Genomic DNA, 16,397 nt, shown 5'->3' with positions numbered 1-16,397 from the left:
TTCAATAAGGTTTGAAGGAGGGGAGAATAATTGTCTGTTGGACATGAGGAGGGAGGACATTCCAGGCCAGAGGCAGGACATAATAATGATGGTATTTGTTAAGCGCTTACTATGTGTCAAGCCCTGTTCAAAGCGCTGGGGTAAATACAAGGTTCTCAGGTTGTCCAACGTGAGGCTCACAGTCTTATTCCCCATTTTACAGATGATGTAACTGAGGCACAGAGAAGTTAAGTGACTTGCCCAAAGTCACACAGCTGACAAGCGGCGGAGGTGGGATTAGAACCCATGACCCCTGACTCCCAAGCCCACACTCTTTCCACTAAGCCATGCTGCTTTGCAAGAGGTCAGTGGCGAGATAGGTGAGATTGAGATACAGTGAGAAGGTTAGCGTTAGAGGAGTGAGGTGTGTGGGCTGGGTTGTAGTAGGAGAGTGGTGGGATGAGGTAGGAGGGAGCAAGGTGATTGACTGCTTTAAATAATAATAATAATGGTATTTATTAAGCGCTTACTATGTGCAAAACACTGTTCTAAGCTCTGGGGAGGTTCCAAGGTGATCAGGTTGTCCCACGGGGGGCTCACAGTCTTAATCCCCATTTTACAGTCTTAATCCCCATTTTACAGATGAGGAAATTGAGGCACAGAGAAGTTAAGTGACTTACCCAAAGTCACACAGCTGACAATTGGCAGAGCCGGAATTTGAACCCATGACCTCTGACTCCAAAGCCCGTGCTCTTTCCACTGAGCCATGCTGCTTCTCTTTAAAGACAATAGTGAGGTGTTTATTTTTGATACATAGCTGGATGGGTAACCACTGGAGTTTCCAAAGAAGAGGGGAAACATGGCCTGAACATTTTTCTAGAGAAATGATCCAGACAGCAGAGTGAAGTATGGACTGGTGTGGGGAGAGACAGGAGGCAGGGAGGTCAGCAGGAGGCTGAAATTGTAATGAAGGCAGGATAGATTAAGTGATTGGATTAAAGTGGTAGTAATTTGGAAGGAGAGGAAAGCTTTGATTTTAATGATGCTATGACACTGGAACTGACAGAGTTTAGTTATGGATTGAATATGTGGATTGAGTAAGAGACAGAGGAGTAAAGGATAATGCCAAGTTATGTGCTTGGGAGACGGGAAGGATGGTGGTGCCATCTACCGTGTTGGGAAAGTCAGGGGGAGAACAGGGTTTGGGTGGGGGAAATAAGGAGATCTGTTTTAGATATCTTAAATTTGAACTGAAAGGAGAACAACCAAGTAGAGATGTCTTGAAGGCAGAAGGAAATGCGAGACTGAAGAGAAGGAGAGAGATCAAGGCTGACGATGTGGATTTGGGTATCATCTGCAGAGGGGTGGTAGTTGAAGCCATGGGAGTGAATGAGTTCTACAAGAGCATGGGTATAGATGGAGAATGTATGGGAACCCAGAACTGAACCTTGAGGAACACCCACAGTAAGGAAGGAAGGTAGGAGGCAGAGATAGGAGCCTGCAACAGAGACTGAGAATGAGTGGTCAGAGAGATAGGAGAAGAGCCGGCAGAGGACAGAGTCAGTGAAGCCGAAGTTGGAGGATGTTTAGATATCTTAAGTTTGAATTGAAGGGAGAACAACCAAGTAGAGATGTCTTGAAGGCAGAAGGAAATGCGAGACTGAAGAGAAGGAGAGAGAACAAGGCTGAAGATTTAGATTTGGGTATCATCTGCATAGAGGTGGTAGTTGAAGCCATGGGAGTGAATGAGTTCTACAAGAGAGTGGGTATAGATGGAGAATGTATGGGAACCCAGAACTGAACCTTGAGGAACACCCACAGTAAAGAGGTAGGAGGCAGAGGAGGAGCCTGCAAAAGAGACTGAGAATGAGTGGTCAGAGAGATAGGAGAAGATCTGGGAGAGGACAGAGTCAGTGAAGCCGAAGTTGGAGAATGTTTCCAGGAGAAGGGGGTAGTTGATAGCATCAAAGGCATCTGAGAGATCGAGGAGGATTAGATTAGAGAAGCAGCATGGCTCAGTGGAAAGAGTGTGGGCTTTGGAGTCGGAGGTCAGATGTTCAAACCCCAGCTCCGCCAATTGTCAGCTGTGTGACTTTGGGCAAGTCACTTCACTTTTCTGTGCCTCAGTTCCCTCATCTGTAAAATGGGGATGAATACTGTGAGCCCCCCGTGGGACAATCTGATCACCTTGTAACCTCCTCAGTGCTTAGAACAGTGCTTTGCACATAGTAAGCACTTAATAAATGCTATTATTATTATGGAGTAGTGGCATTGGATTTGGCAAGGAGGAGATCATTAGTAACCTTTGAAAGGGCATTTTCTGTGGAGTGAAGGGGTCGGAAGCCAGATTGGAGGGGGTCAGGGAGAGAAATGGAGGAGAGGAGCTTGAGACAGCAGGTGAAGACAACCCTCTCAAGGAGTCTAGATAGGAATGGTAGGAGGGAGTTGGGGCCGTGGGTTCATGGGAGGGTTTTTTTTTTTAGGATAGGGGAGATAAAGACATGTTTGAAAACAGTGGGGAAGAAGCCATTGGAGAGTGAATAGTTGAAGATGGCAGTTAGGGAGGGCAGAAGCTGGGGGGCTTGGGGCAAGTGTTTTGATAAGGTCAGAAGGAATGGGCAAGTGGAGGGGGTGGATTTTGAGAGAAGCCACATCTCATCTAGAGATACCACTGGAAAAGATGGGAGATTTGAAGAAGGGGCAGGAAGGGGGAGGATTTTAGGGACATCACACCTGATATTGTCAATTTTCTTAATAATAACAACAATAATAATGGCATTTATTAAGCACTTACTATGTGCAAAGCACTGTTCTAAGCGCTGGGGAGGTTACGAGGTGATCAGGTTGTCCCACGGGGGGCTCACAGTCTTCATCCCCATTTTACAGATGAGGGAACTGAGGCCCAGAGAAGTGAAGTGACTTGCCCAAAGTCACACAGCTGACAATTGGCAGCACCGGAATTTGAACCCATGACCTCTGACTCCAAAGCCCGGGCTCTTTCCGCTGAGCCACGCTGCTTCTTAAAGTAGGTGGCCAGGTCAGTAGGGGAAAGGGATGGGGGGAGGTGGGTGGGCAGGGGTTTTGAGGATGGAGTTAAACATCTGGAATAACTGGCCAGTGCAATGGGCATTGGTGTCAATAAGCAGCGTGGCTCAGTGGAAAGAGCCCGGGATTTCCAGTCAGAGGTTCGAATCCCAGCTATGCCACATGTCTGCTGTGTGACCTTGGGCAAGTCACTTCACTTCTCTGAACCTCAGTTACCTCATCTGTAAAAGGAAGATTAAGACTGTAAGCCCCACATGGGACAACCTGATCACCTTGTATCCCCCCAGCGCTTAGAACAGTGCTTTGGACATAGTAAGCGCTTAACAAATGCCATCATTATTATTATTATAATAAGGATGAAGAAGCAATGTGGCTTAATGGAAAGAGCACAGGCTGGAAGTCAGAGGACGTGGGTTCTAATCCCCGCTCTGCCACTTGTCTGCTGTGTGACCTTGGGGAAGACACTTAACTTCTCTGTGCCTCAGATACCTCATCTGTAGAATGGGGATTAATACTGGGAGCCCCACGGGGGACAATCTGATTACCCTGTATCTACCCCAGTGCTTAGAATGGTGCTTGGCATATAGTAAGTGCTTAACGAATACCATAATTATTATTATGGAGAAATAATTTTGCCCAGTAGAGGAGAGGGCAGAGTAAATGCATGCAAGGATAAACTTAAAGTGGAAGCTGGCCTGATATCCAGATTTCCTCCAGCAGCACTCTGCGGCTCATGTATCAGAACGAAGAAGGTGGACCGTGGAGGTGATCCAGAGCTGTGGGTTCATTCATTCATTCAATCGTATTTACTGAGCACTTACTGTGTGCAGAGCACTGTACTAAGCGCTTGGGAGTACAAGTTGGCAACATATAGAGACGGTCCCTACCCAACAGCGGGCTCACAGTCTAGAAGGGGGAGACAGACAACAAAACAAAACATATTAACAAAATAAAATAAATAGAATAAATATGTACAAGTAAAATAAATAGAGTAATAAATACGTACAAACATATATACAGGTGCTGTGGGGAGGGGAAGAAGGTAAGGCAGGGGGGATGGGGAGGGGGAAGAGGGGGAGAGGAAGCAGGGAGCTCAGTCTGGGAAGGCCTTCTGGAGGAGGTGAGCTCTCAGTAGGGCTTTGAAGGGAGGAAGAGAGCTAGTTTGGTGGATGTGTGGAGGGAAGGCATTCCAGGCCAGGGGGAGGACATGGGCCGGGGGTCGATGGCGGGACAGGTGAGAACGAGGCACAGTGAGGAGGTTAGCGGCAGAGGAGCAGAGTGTGCGGGCTGGGCTGTAGAAGGAAAGAAGGGAGGTGAGGTAGGAGGGGGCGAGGTGATGGAGAGCCTTGAAGCCGAGAGTGAGGAGTTTTTGATTGATGCATAGGTTGATTGATAGCCACTGGAGATTTTTGAGGAGGGGAGTAACATGCCCAGAGCATTTCTGCACAGAGATGATCTGGGCAGCAGCGTGAAGTATAGATTGAAGTGGGGAGAGACAGGAGGATGGGTTAGTGGTACAAGATCAATAAAGAGATAGGGGAGTGAGTGAGTTAAGTTCAGGAATAATAATTATGATAATCATGGTATTTGTTAAGCACTTACAATGTGCCAAGCACTGTTCTAAGCACTGGGGTAGATACAAGGTAATCAGGTTGTCCCAACTGGGGCTCAGAGTCTTAATCCCCATTTTACAGATGAGGTAACTGAGGCACAGAGAAGTTAAGTGGCTGACCCAAGGTCACACGACAGACAAGTGGTGGAGCCGGGATTAGAACCACGTCCTCTGACTCCCAAACCCATGCTCTTTCCACTAAGCCACACTGCTAGTCAGTAGAGAGGGTGGGGTTGAGAGCATCAATTCTGTCATCAAGAGAAAGTAGTTTGGGTTTGGAGGTTAAATGGGGAATGATGAATTGAGAACATTGGATGAGGTCAGAAGATTGGAGGTCTCTGTGGGGGAACAGCATAGATTTGAGGGGAGGAGGTGTGTGGGAGAGGAAGCAGGTGAGGAGGTTGTGGTCAGAGAGATTTCAGAGTGGGTGTGGGTAATAATTATGGTACTTGTGTAGTAATAATTATGGTACTTGTGAAGCGCTTACTATGTGCCAAGTACTGTTTTAAGCACTGGGGTAGAAACAAGATAATCAGGTTGGAAACAGTCCCTGTCCTACATGAGGTTCACAGTCTTATTCCCCATTTTACAGATGAAGGAACTGAGGTCCAGAGAAGTTAAGTGACTTGCCTGAAGTCACACAGCAGACATGCAGCAGAGCCAGGATTAGAGCGTGGCTCAGTGGAAAGAGCATGGGCTTTGGAGTCAGAGGTCATGGGTTCAAATCCTGCTCTGCCAATTGTCAGCTGTGTGACTTTGGGCAAGTCACTTAACTTCTCTGGGCCTCAGTTACCTCATCTGTAAAATGGAGATTAAGACTGTGAGCCCCCCGTGGAACAAGCTGATCACCTTGTAACCTCCCCAGCGCTTAGAACAGTGCTTTGTAAATAGTAAGCGCTTAATAAATGCCATCATCATTATTATTATTTCTGACTCACAGACCTTTGTTTGTATCCACTAAACCATGCTGCTAGAGATTGTGCAGTGGACAGAAAGGATGAGATCGAGTGTGCGTCTAGGTTTGTGAGTGGGTGAGGTTGAGGGGAGCAGGAAGTCAGTAGAGTTGAGGAGTAATAGAAGTGGGCAGCGGAAGAGATGTCAGGAACATCTATGTGGATATTGAAGTCCCCAAGGAAGGATGTAGGGATGGAGAAAGAGAGAAGGAATGTGAGAAAGGGATCAAAATAGTTAAAGTTGGAGGTTGGACCTGGGGGGCAGTAGATGACCTTTACTAGAATCTGGAATGGGTGGTAGAGGCAAGTGATAAGAGGTTGACAGAAGGGAAAGAAAGGTATGTGGGAGGTGGAATGGTGCAAAAACAGCTTTGGGACTAGAGAAGGAAGCCAACACCTCCCCCTTTCCCACTGAGTCTTGGGAGTCGGTGAAGTTCAGGCCCTCTCTGGAGAGAGCAGCAGGGGAGACCATATTGTCTGGAGAGAGCCAGGTTGAAGTGATGGTGAAGAGGAGTAGTGATTGGGTCAGAAACAGGTCAAGGATGAAGGGAAGCTTCCCTGTGATGGAGCAGGGGTTGCAGGGTGTTCTGGTGGATGGGATGATGTGAGGGGTGGGCTGGGGTTGGATGGGACTGAGGTGATGGGGGTCAGCACAGGGGGAGGGGGATGAGAGGTGGTGCTGGGACAGGATGACAGGGATGGGGTGGGGGGAGGGGTGAAAATGGGGCCTGATTGCCCCTACCCCCACAGCAGGGATGGAAGAGGATTTTGGTCTCTTCAAAACAAAAAATCCCATTAATCTTCAAATGTGGTCTGAAGGTGGAATTTCAGAGTTGATGAGGTTAGAGACTGAACAGTGACTAGAGATGACGAGATCACGTGTCTGTGATGTCGAGGTCATTGGAGTGGAGTAAGGAACAACTACCACAATTATTACTATTCTGCATCATCTATGCACACCAGTACATACTCCCTAAGCATTTAGGTATTTGCCTTTGCCCCACCATGACACTTATGTACATATCATTATACTTGGTTGATTCCGCTACCTGTAATTTTTTTTAGGGTCCATCTCCTCCCTTAGACTATAAGATCCTTGGGGGCATGGATTGTGTCTACATAAGTTATGGAAGTAATAAATACCACTGACTGACTGACATTGATCTTTTCAGCCGCTCACACTCATGAATAGGATTTTATCAGTAATAATAACAATAATAATGATGGCATTTATTAAGCACTTACTATGTGCAAAGCACTGTTCTAAGCGCTGGGGAGGTTACAAGGTGATCTGATTGTCCCACGGGGGGCTCACAGTCTCAATCCACATTTTACCGATGAGGTAACTGAGGCCCAGAAAAGTTAAGTGACTTGCCCAAAGGCACACAGCTGACAATTGGCAGAGCCAGGATTTGAACCCACGACCTCTGACTCCCAAGCCCATGCTCTTTCCACTGAGCCAAGCTGCTTCACAAAGGACATACAGATCACTGGAAAAATAAATCAAATCCAAGTCCTTCTCTTTTTGAGAGTGGGGACAAGAAAGGTGCATGGATCGAAAGCAGTGATAGATCTCAGAATGGTAACGGCTTCAAAGAGACAACAGGTCAAGAAGCCATCATTTTGAGTCTTCTCAGACCTGACTGGAAACTCTCAGACATTGTCACAGACATGGGAAGAGTGAGACTGGGACTCCCAGCACAAAAGCCCTAGAGGCCATTATCCCATTATCCTTAGGGGATTGGTACTTAACCCGTCATGTTACAACAAAACACTATCTTTTCCTGAGGACAGGGTGAAAGGAACTGATGGTCAGGCTGCACTCCCACATACCGATAAAATCTCACTTTCGGTAGGATCATCTTTGAATAATAATAATTACACTACCTATGGTATTTAAGCACTCACTATGTGCTAAGTCCTGTATTAAGTGCTGGGGTATGATTAGTATTTTATACTAATAAGATACTATGAATTGAAACAAGTAAATGTTAACTAATGTACATAAAAAGCATAACTGTCCTCACCAAAAGCTTGGTATGCACTGAGAAGCAGCGTGGCTCAGTGGAAAGAGCACGGGCTTTGGAGTCAGAGGTCATGGGTTCAAATTCCGGCTCCGCCAATTGTCAGCTGTGTGACTTTGGCCAAGTCTTGACTTCTCTGTGCCTCAGTTACCTCAACTGTAAAATGGGGATTAAGACTGTGAGCCTCCCGTGGGACAACCTGATCACCTTGTAACCTTCCCAGTGCTTAGAACAGTGCTTTGCACATAGTAAGTGCTTAATAAATGCCATTATTATTATTATTAGATGTATACCCGAGTCCAGACAGTTCAGCATACCTAATTTAACTGCCAGATTTAAGGCCTTCCATTACTGGCTACTTGAAGGACCTGACTTTGCTCAAAGAACCCCCACCCCACCCCGATTGTGGCCTGGCCCGTCGTTGAGTAGGGACCGTCTCTATATGTTGCTGATTTGTACTTCCCAAGCACTTAGAACAGTGCTCTGCACACAGTAAGCACTCAATAAATACAATTGAATGAATGGATACAAGATAGGTCAGACAGCCCTTTTCTCCCAGGGGGCTCACAGTCTAAGCAGGAGGGAGAACGAGTACTGAGTCCCCATTTTACTGATGAGGGCATTGACACACAGAGATGTGAAGTGACTTGTCCCAGGTCACAAACCAGGCAGAATTAGAACCCAGGTCCTCTAACTCCGGGCCCACGTTCTGGCCACTCAGCCACACTGCTGCTGTGAATACAGATACAGTGTGCACCTACCGTCATGTGAATGAGTGATTCACACTCTATCAGTGCCCTCACAAGTTTCAGCTTACTGAGTTGGCCCTTCTAACTGCAGATATCTTGTTCTGCAGGATCCGAGCTTGAGGAACTGCACTGTCACTCAAAACTGGAAACCCATAAAATTTTAATGTTACACGTACACGCCGGGAGCAGAAAAGCACAAACCTGGGAAACTCAGGGGTATGAAGTCTCTAGACTTGTTTGTGCTATCATATGGTAAGATGGAGTTTACACTAAAAGATCTAATTTTTTACATATATTTGCACTCACTTGATGCTATTGATATCAAATCTGACCGTTTCTTGTTCCGGAAATCAACAATTGGTTTTAGAATTGACTGAAACGATTGGTATCACACAAATATTTTTCCATGTTTATCAATTTTCTTTTCCTTATGATCATGTCTGTAGTCTCTCCTCAGAGTGCCATCAAAAAATCCAGTTTAAATAGAATGGGAAAATCATTCTTGTAGTAACTTACTAATCAATTTTTCAGTTGAGACCACATACATTTGCCATTTCAAATTGTTCATCTAGTTGCTCTACTATATGGATTTTTCCAGTCTATAAAATATTTGCCAAATCCCTTCTCTGTCCCACAGGAATGGCCATTTGCGAGGCATTTTGGGAGCTGAGCCCCACCACAGTTTTGTCACTGATTACTATAAAAGTAAAACCTTAGTCCTTGTTGCTGCTACCTGTTTAAGGTATGCGCTTCTCTGGCACATTAAGAGGTCACATTTATGTAGCCCAAATAGCCCCTTCTGGCAAGTTTGAATTTCAGTTTTAGATCCATAGTTGCCTAAGTTAACTTCAAGGGTTTCCTTTGACATGTACTTGAGTGATGTGGGGCTGAGGGTGGAGGGAATATCAAGTGCTTACAGGGTACAGATCCAAGTACACAGATGATGCAGAAGGGAGAGGAAGTTGGGGAAATGAAGGCTTAATCAGGGAAAGCCTCTTAGAGGAGATGTGATTTTAATAAGGCTTTGAAGGTGGGGATAGTGATGGTCTGTCATATATGAAGAGGGAGGGAGTTCCAGCAGTGGGAGGTAGTGAGATAGAGGTACAGTGAGTAGTGGGGATTAGAGAAGTGATGTTTGTGAACTAGATTATAGTGGGAGATCAGGGATGTAAGCTAGGAGGAGAAGATACTGATTGAATGCTTTAAAGGCAACATTAAGGAGTTTCAGTTTGATGGGGAGGTAGATGGACTGGGAGTTCTTGAGGATTAAAGAGATATGGACCAAATGCGTTTTTAGAAAACTGATCTGGACAGCAGAGTGAAGTAAGGGTTGGAGTGGGGAGAGATGAGAGGTAGAGAGGTCAGTGAGAAGGCTGATTCAGTAGTTAAGGTGAGATATAAGTGCTTGGAACAGCATGGTAGTGGTTTGGATAGAGAGGAATGGGCAGATTCTAGTGATGTTGTGAAGGTAAAACTGACAGGATTTGCTGATGGACTGAATATGTAGCTTGAAAGAGAGATGAGTTGAGGATAACACCAAGGTTAGGGGATTGTGAGACAGGGAAGATAGTGGCATTGTCTACAGTGATGGGAAAGATAGTGGGAGGGCATGGTTTGGGTGGGAAGATGATGAGTTCTGTTTAGGACATGCAGAAGAAAGAACCTGTATCATCCTTCCCCACAGGTGTGTGCTTCTGTGGACTGAGCATGTCAAGAAATGACAAAAATGTACAAATTGGAATCAAGACCTTGTTACCTATCGCATGGTGACAGGTTCGAGTAGCAGAACAGCGAGATTGAGAGACTGCAGTCAGAAAGGCTGAGCCATGCAAATTTTATTCCACGTGGCAAATTGAACTTCATTCTCGGGAAGACTACGCTTATTTAGTATTTTGCATGCAGCTAATTGAACTTCCCTTTTGGGAGGAATACACTTATTTTTAGTTATTGGCATATGGCTAATTGAACTTCCCTCTCTGGGGGAATATGCTTATTTTTAGTTTGGCACCCTGCATCCACTCAAACTGATTTATTCACATGTGACAGAGCACCTATTTTCTGCCCTACAAACACTTCCCTCTCTGGAGGAATACACTTATGTGTTACTTACGCATGGCGGAGCACCTAGCTCCTTTCTCACGAGCGCTTCCTCCTCAGTTGGAATACACTTAGGTGATTACATGCACGTGGCAAATCACCTAGCTCCCAGCCCCACAAGCTAGCAGTTGGACATTCACCTGTCCCATGGTCCTCACTTAGCACACTGGTTCCAGAGACAGAGCGGGCATACCACACTCTGGGCAGGGCCGACAAGCAGCCTACTGCTGCAAGTCTCAATCCACCGCCTAGAATGTAGGAGGCAGAACAGAAGGTATTTATTACCTGTCATTCCAGGCTATTCGGGCTTCTGGATTCTGCGTGTCCAGTCTCCACCCCTCCGTACCTTATTTTGTTGGCACAGGGAAGAGGGACACCTTCTTCCGCCTTCCTGTCCCATGGTGTCCGGTGGTTTAGGTCATGGAGGCGATGCCCCACACGTGCTTCCGAGTTCCACTGTGCTAGCTTGGGCAGTCGAGATAGCATTTTAACTTCGAGATGACGGAGGCCCCAGTTCACCTTCACTCTTACAAGATAGCATTTTGACCTTGAGATGGAGGGTTCCCCAATTTACCTTGACATAGAACTATGGACAAACTCTTGAGCAGAGGAGTTGAGTCCCTGATTGAGAGAGGCTGGGCCAACAGTAGTCAGAAGAATTCCAAACAGTCACCAGAGAGGCATAGGATCAGGATCAAAGAATAGAAAATAAACTCCTGGGCAAACAGTCATCAGAAAGAAAATGTACAAAATAGAACGCTGAGCATGGAATAACAATTCAGATAACTGGAATAGAATATTGCAGGAATCAGCCACTGGCCACTCTTCAGGTTAGCTGACAACTGGCAGGTAGGACACCCTCAATATAGAAACTGTTGGTATATAAAATACAGCTGAATGGCCCTTTCCCAAATACAAGATTCACCGTTAGAAAATTCCCAATCTGCATAAAATCCAAAAGACAAACCCATGAGTTCAAAAAGGCTAAGAAATATGCCTAGAGCTTCTTGATGTACAGAAGCCAGGAACTGTAACACATTTGAAAGCAGAGTAACAGCTGATAAGTAGATTTGTGATACTATATTATGTGGGTATGTTTTAAAGCAAGCGTATATAGACCACCTAACCACATATTTGTAATAAAGCTTTTAAAAATCACACTCCCAAACCAGTATTTCTCTGGACTTGAAAGGGGCTAATTGAGTCTATGGCTGCAACCAGAGGGACTGAGAGCACAGCTAAAGCTATTCAAAGGCACTTTCTTTCTGAGAATTAACTCTAGTCTTTCCTTGGCTTGTGTGATGGTCACAAAAGGAATATTCTGGGAGAATTGCCAGAGTCAGGCCCCTGAAGAAACTGAATACAATCACTTGCTGAGATTCTGAATGTAACTGAAGAAACCCATCCTCCCACTTGGGGGTAGTAGGCTGTTAGGAAATCGCCTTGGCCGGAAACGATGCCATCTTTTGGGGAAGAAAGGATGTTCTAACACCAGCTTAGATTTAGGGAGAAAGGGGACTCAAGCCAGCCAAATTGAGTGACAATCTGACATCCTCTGCATTACAGTACCTGCCTCTGTCTACCTCACAAGGATAGTGTGAGGATAAAGTGAGGGAGCTGGATGAGATAGCTCTAATTTTTCAAAGTGCTAGAACACATTTGAGGAATGAAAACTATTATGATCATCTTGGTGCCCCCCGTCCACCAGGGCACAGAAATAGAACTGATTCTCAATGTTCACAACACATCACAACTGTGAACACACTAGAAAGGGCAACTATCTAAAAAAGAGAGATGCTCCTCTTTTCACCTGGTCAGTAGTTAGGCCCCTATTCCTCCTGCTTTCCTCTCCATGCCTCCCACAGACTTCAGTGTTACAAAGTTTCACTAATCTAGGGATGTTGCCAAGATTACACCCAATACCCCCTGCTAGTGTTCTGATAAATACTGCTGGAGTGACAGATTTCTTCCTGAAGGGATTAATCAGGTACCTCTGTTCTGAGATTGTGAACTCCATGTGGGAAAGAGACTGTGTCCTTTCTGATGACCTTGTTTCTACCCACTTGCTTTGACACAGTGTTTAACATCTGGTAAATACTTACTACAATTTTTAGTAGTAATCAAGGGGAGTTAGGGTGGGCATAGTTAGAGCTCTTTGGATGTAGCAACCTGCAAACAGTGGTCCAATGGCAAAGAGAGACTATTCTCCTTGGACTCCTGCCTCAAGACTAGGAGATGGATTCTAATAACCAGGTCTGGAAGGCCAAGGGATGTTCTGGGTTGTCCTTGACTTGAGTGAATGAGAATGACTCCAGACTAATAGGTTTTGGAAGAACCTGGGGGAGTAGTACATTTACTAACAGCTCACTTGCCCCATTGCTTGGATTTGATGATGGCCTTGGGAACTGTAAGGGATGTCTCAAGGCATCTAAACAACATTTGCCACCAAAGTTGCTGCTGATAAGTATGGGAAAATGAAGGTATCTTATTATTGATTCCTTTCATATAACCATATTCCTCATGTGCCTCTTAGGTCTAATTCCCTGTTGTTATTTTTTAAAGGCTCATACCAATATTCTCCCAATTAGTTGTTAAAGTAATTACACGGAAATTCCCAATATTACCTAGGTTGTGTTCCCTGAAAAAACGTAATTTTACTATGGGGTACATCTTCCCAAACATTTGTTGTTGTTGTCATATGCTGTTGAGTCATGTCCGACCCATAACAACGCGATGAGCACACCTCTCCCAGAATGCCCTACCTCCATCTGCAATTGTTCTGGTAGTGTATCCATAGAGTTTTCTTGATAAAAATATGGAAGAGGTTTACCATTGCCTCCTTCCACTCGGTAAACTTGAGTATCCACCCCTGACTCTCTCCCAAGCCACTGCTGCCCAGCACAGGTGAGTTTTGACTTGTAGCAGATTGCCTTCCACTCACTAGCCACTGGCCAAGCTAGGAATGGAATATGTAGGCCTCTGCTTGACTCTTCCTCCCAAAGTCGAGACTGGTAGAGTACTGGAAACTCTCCCAGTGCAACCTTGAGAGGTGCCCAAACACTTACATGTCATAAATGATGCTTCCCAGAAACTCTGGAAAAGTAACTGCAATGCCTTCAGGTTCTGTAATAATAAAGGTCACTGAACTATTACTATTAATTCAAGGCATATTACAATTTTTTTTCTGGGGAAAGATAAGACAGTAGATTAAAGTAGAAGCATGTACTTCCATCTGCGATATTTGTTCTTTCAGTTTGTGAAGAATTTGTCCAATTTAAGTGGAATTGTAGCCTCCTTTTCTTAAATCGTTTTTTGGATGGTATTTGTTAAGCGCTTACTATGTGCAAAGCACTGTTCTAAGCGCTGGGGAGATACAAGGTGATCAGGTTGTCCCACAGGGGGCTCACAGTCTTAATCCCCACTTTACAGATGAGGGAACTGAGACCCAGAGAAGTTAAGTGACTTGCCCAAAGTCACACAGCTGACCATTGCCGGAGCCGGGATTTGAACCCATGACCTCTGACTCCAAAGCCCATGCTCTTTCCACTGAGCCACGCTGCTTCTCTAGCTTCCCAGCAAGCTAACTTTTCAACATCTCATGGACCTTCGAACTCATCTCCATCAGGGCCATCCTCTTCAAGCATATTCATACATTCATTCACTTTCTTAAGAATTGGTTCATGACTTTTTACAGCTCAAATTTTAACAGGCATCATTTATTTTGTTATTTCATAATGGTACATTGGATTGTTGAAGTTTGATGAGGTCATCAGATAATGCCTCTGGATGAGATGTAATTTACTTATTGATATCAGCCATATCAGCCTCATCCATTTCTAAGTGGTGTTGCTCTCAGTTCAATAATTTCTTCTGGTAGCCTGCTCAGGGGTTTCATCAGTGCTTTGGAAATCTGACTCAAATTGGTCAGGGTGTCCTCCAAGATCCATTCATTGTTGACTACTTTAACCTCTGCCCAGGTTGGGAAGGGTGGAGAACGATTTAGTTACTGGTAGCACTTGGCAATGTTGGTGCCAGTCAGACATAGGTACAGGTAGGGCACCAAACAATACAGGTTGCAACCCTGGGGTGATTGTAACCAGGCACAAGGCTTCGAACAATACTTGCCAAATCCCTGGGTTGCATGTTGGGGAGGGCCAGAGAAGGGGAGCAGGGGTAGATGTGCCTTGAGGTATGCCTATTTTCAAAGGTTCAAGAGCTTTATTTTCTTCATCTTGTTTCATAGTTTCTGAATCCTCTTCTTGTTTCATAGCTTCTGAATCAAATGTAATAATCACCCCCGTTCCCTGAAAATCTCAGCACACCCTTTCAATATTAAATTGCTTATGTAAACAAAACTCAGAAACTTTCAAGCCTAGTACCTTATTGAGGGAACTTTGCTGCTCCTACGCCTGCCTAGATTCTCCTTGTTTACCACTCTTTTCGATCCAGTACGTTTATATGATTATTTCTGCTCGAATTATAAATTGTGAGCGATGTTGAATCGTGTCCACTAATATCTTCTATTCATGCCATGTAGTTAGAAGCCTATCCTGAGAGATTATGGAGATAGAGGGGAGAACATGTGCAGAGGTTTTCAAATGACTGTTCCTGAACAAATGCTTTCGAAACCCTAGCATTTTCATCTAATTAAAATGAAATAAATGGCTCATCTGGCACTAGTTGAGGATTATCTGTTTGGCTTTAGCAGCAAACAACAGTTCTCCATCAGCAGTTTAGGTTAGAGTCCAGCTATGCTTTTAAGCCCCAGACTGACCTGGGATACCTGCCCAAGTAGGCTTAACATACCACAGAGTGATCACTGCTTCAGAACAGCCATCTGTATTACACAGGAAGAGGGATGGTCTTGGCCCTCATAATGCTCTCGAAGAGGTTGTCACTGCATGGAAGGACGAAGCAGTTGTGGTAGCAAAAGTCATGAGATTTCTTGCTCAATCACAGGGCACACTCGACTGCCAAAATGGACACCCAAATTACCTGAATCCATATTTCTCACCATTGTTGACTTTGGATAAGCACGGTAGGTGGTGTGCTTCTTCAGACACCTGACTCAATGAGTCAGACTATGAAGCCATGCTCTAATACATGGCTTTCTGCCATATCTGGAAAACTTTTAGAATAGTTTTGCAGTGGAGATGTGACCTTGGAGAAGGTCACTTATGGTTACAAAAAGGCACCTCTGGCCCAAACAAAAAGTCTAGTTTCAAGTATTATTGGTAAAAAAAAAAAATTTCTAACCTAAAAGCCTAAAGGTCTCAGTTATTTTAAGTATAGATATCTAGGATCAACTTTGTTTTTGTTCTATTCCTGTACCTGAGTTTGTCGTACATACAGGTTAACCAATGAATGACACAATGCCTCAAGCCTTATTAATGTTCTATACAAAGTGGGTTGATGGTTTTGTCAAAACAATATCTATAGATATGGATACCTATCCACACTCACAAATGACACTTTTAGAAGTTAATCATTTTTCCAAATCACCAGTCTATTATTCAGTTCAATCAATGGTATTTATTGAATGCTTACTATGTACAGAACATTGTTATCTTCTTATTGGCTTTAAATAATTTTTCACAATACTTTGGTGAAAAGCACTATATATGCATACTGGCATCATTATAACAGATGTTGTAAACAGAGGGTGACAAAATGGATGTGGCTGTGACCGGAGCCAAAAAAAATCCTCAGGCCCATGGCCCAACTTTTCCACCATTTGGAGATGGCTGGAATTTGATGGCATTTGAGCATCTCCATGGAACTCTAGCAGGGGATCCTCTAATAGGTGATGCTATGTGAGTTGATATCACAAGAGGAGCTACAAACGTTTTTCAAATGTATTAGTATACCTAGCATCTCTACAATCCCATTAAATCTTTCAACACCCTGTGGAATTCCTCTTTGCTAATATCATCTATCC

The 16,397-nt window shown here is 44.6% G+C and overlaps 1 non-coding gene across 1 annotated transcript; it reads right to left on the bottom strand.

Annotated features, from left to right (window-relative positions):
- Positions 1-13,373: 13,373 nt before the first annotated feature.
- Positions 13,374-13,511, bottom strand: LOC119920570. Its single transcript, XR_005448304.1, has one exon. It is a non-coding gene; the product is annotated as a small nucleolar RNA SNORA7 (small nucleolar RNA).
- Positions 13,512-16,397: the final 2,886 nt, after the last annotated feature.

The sequence above is a fragment of the Tachyglossus aculeatus genome, chromosome X1 (genome assembly GCF_015852505.1).
Source record: "Tachyglossus aculeatus isolate mTacAcu1 chromosome X1, mTacAcu1.pri, whole genome shotgun sequence".
Lineage (NCBI taxonomy): Eukaryota > Metazoa > Chordata > Mammalia > Monotremata > Tachyglossidae > Tachyglossus > Tachyglossus aculeatus.
The sequence above is the reverse complement of the archived record's forward strand: the minus strand, read 5'-3'. Positions and strand labels throughout refer to the sequence as shown.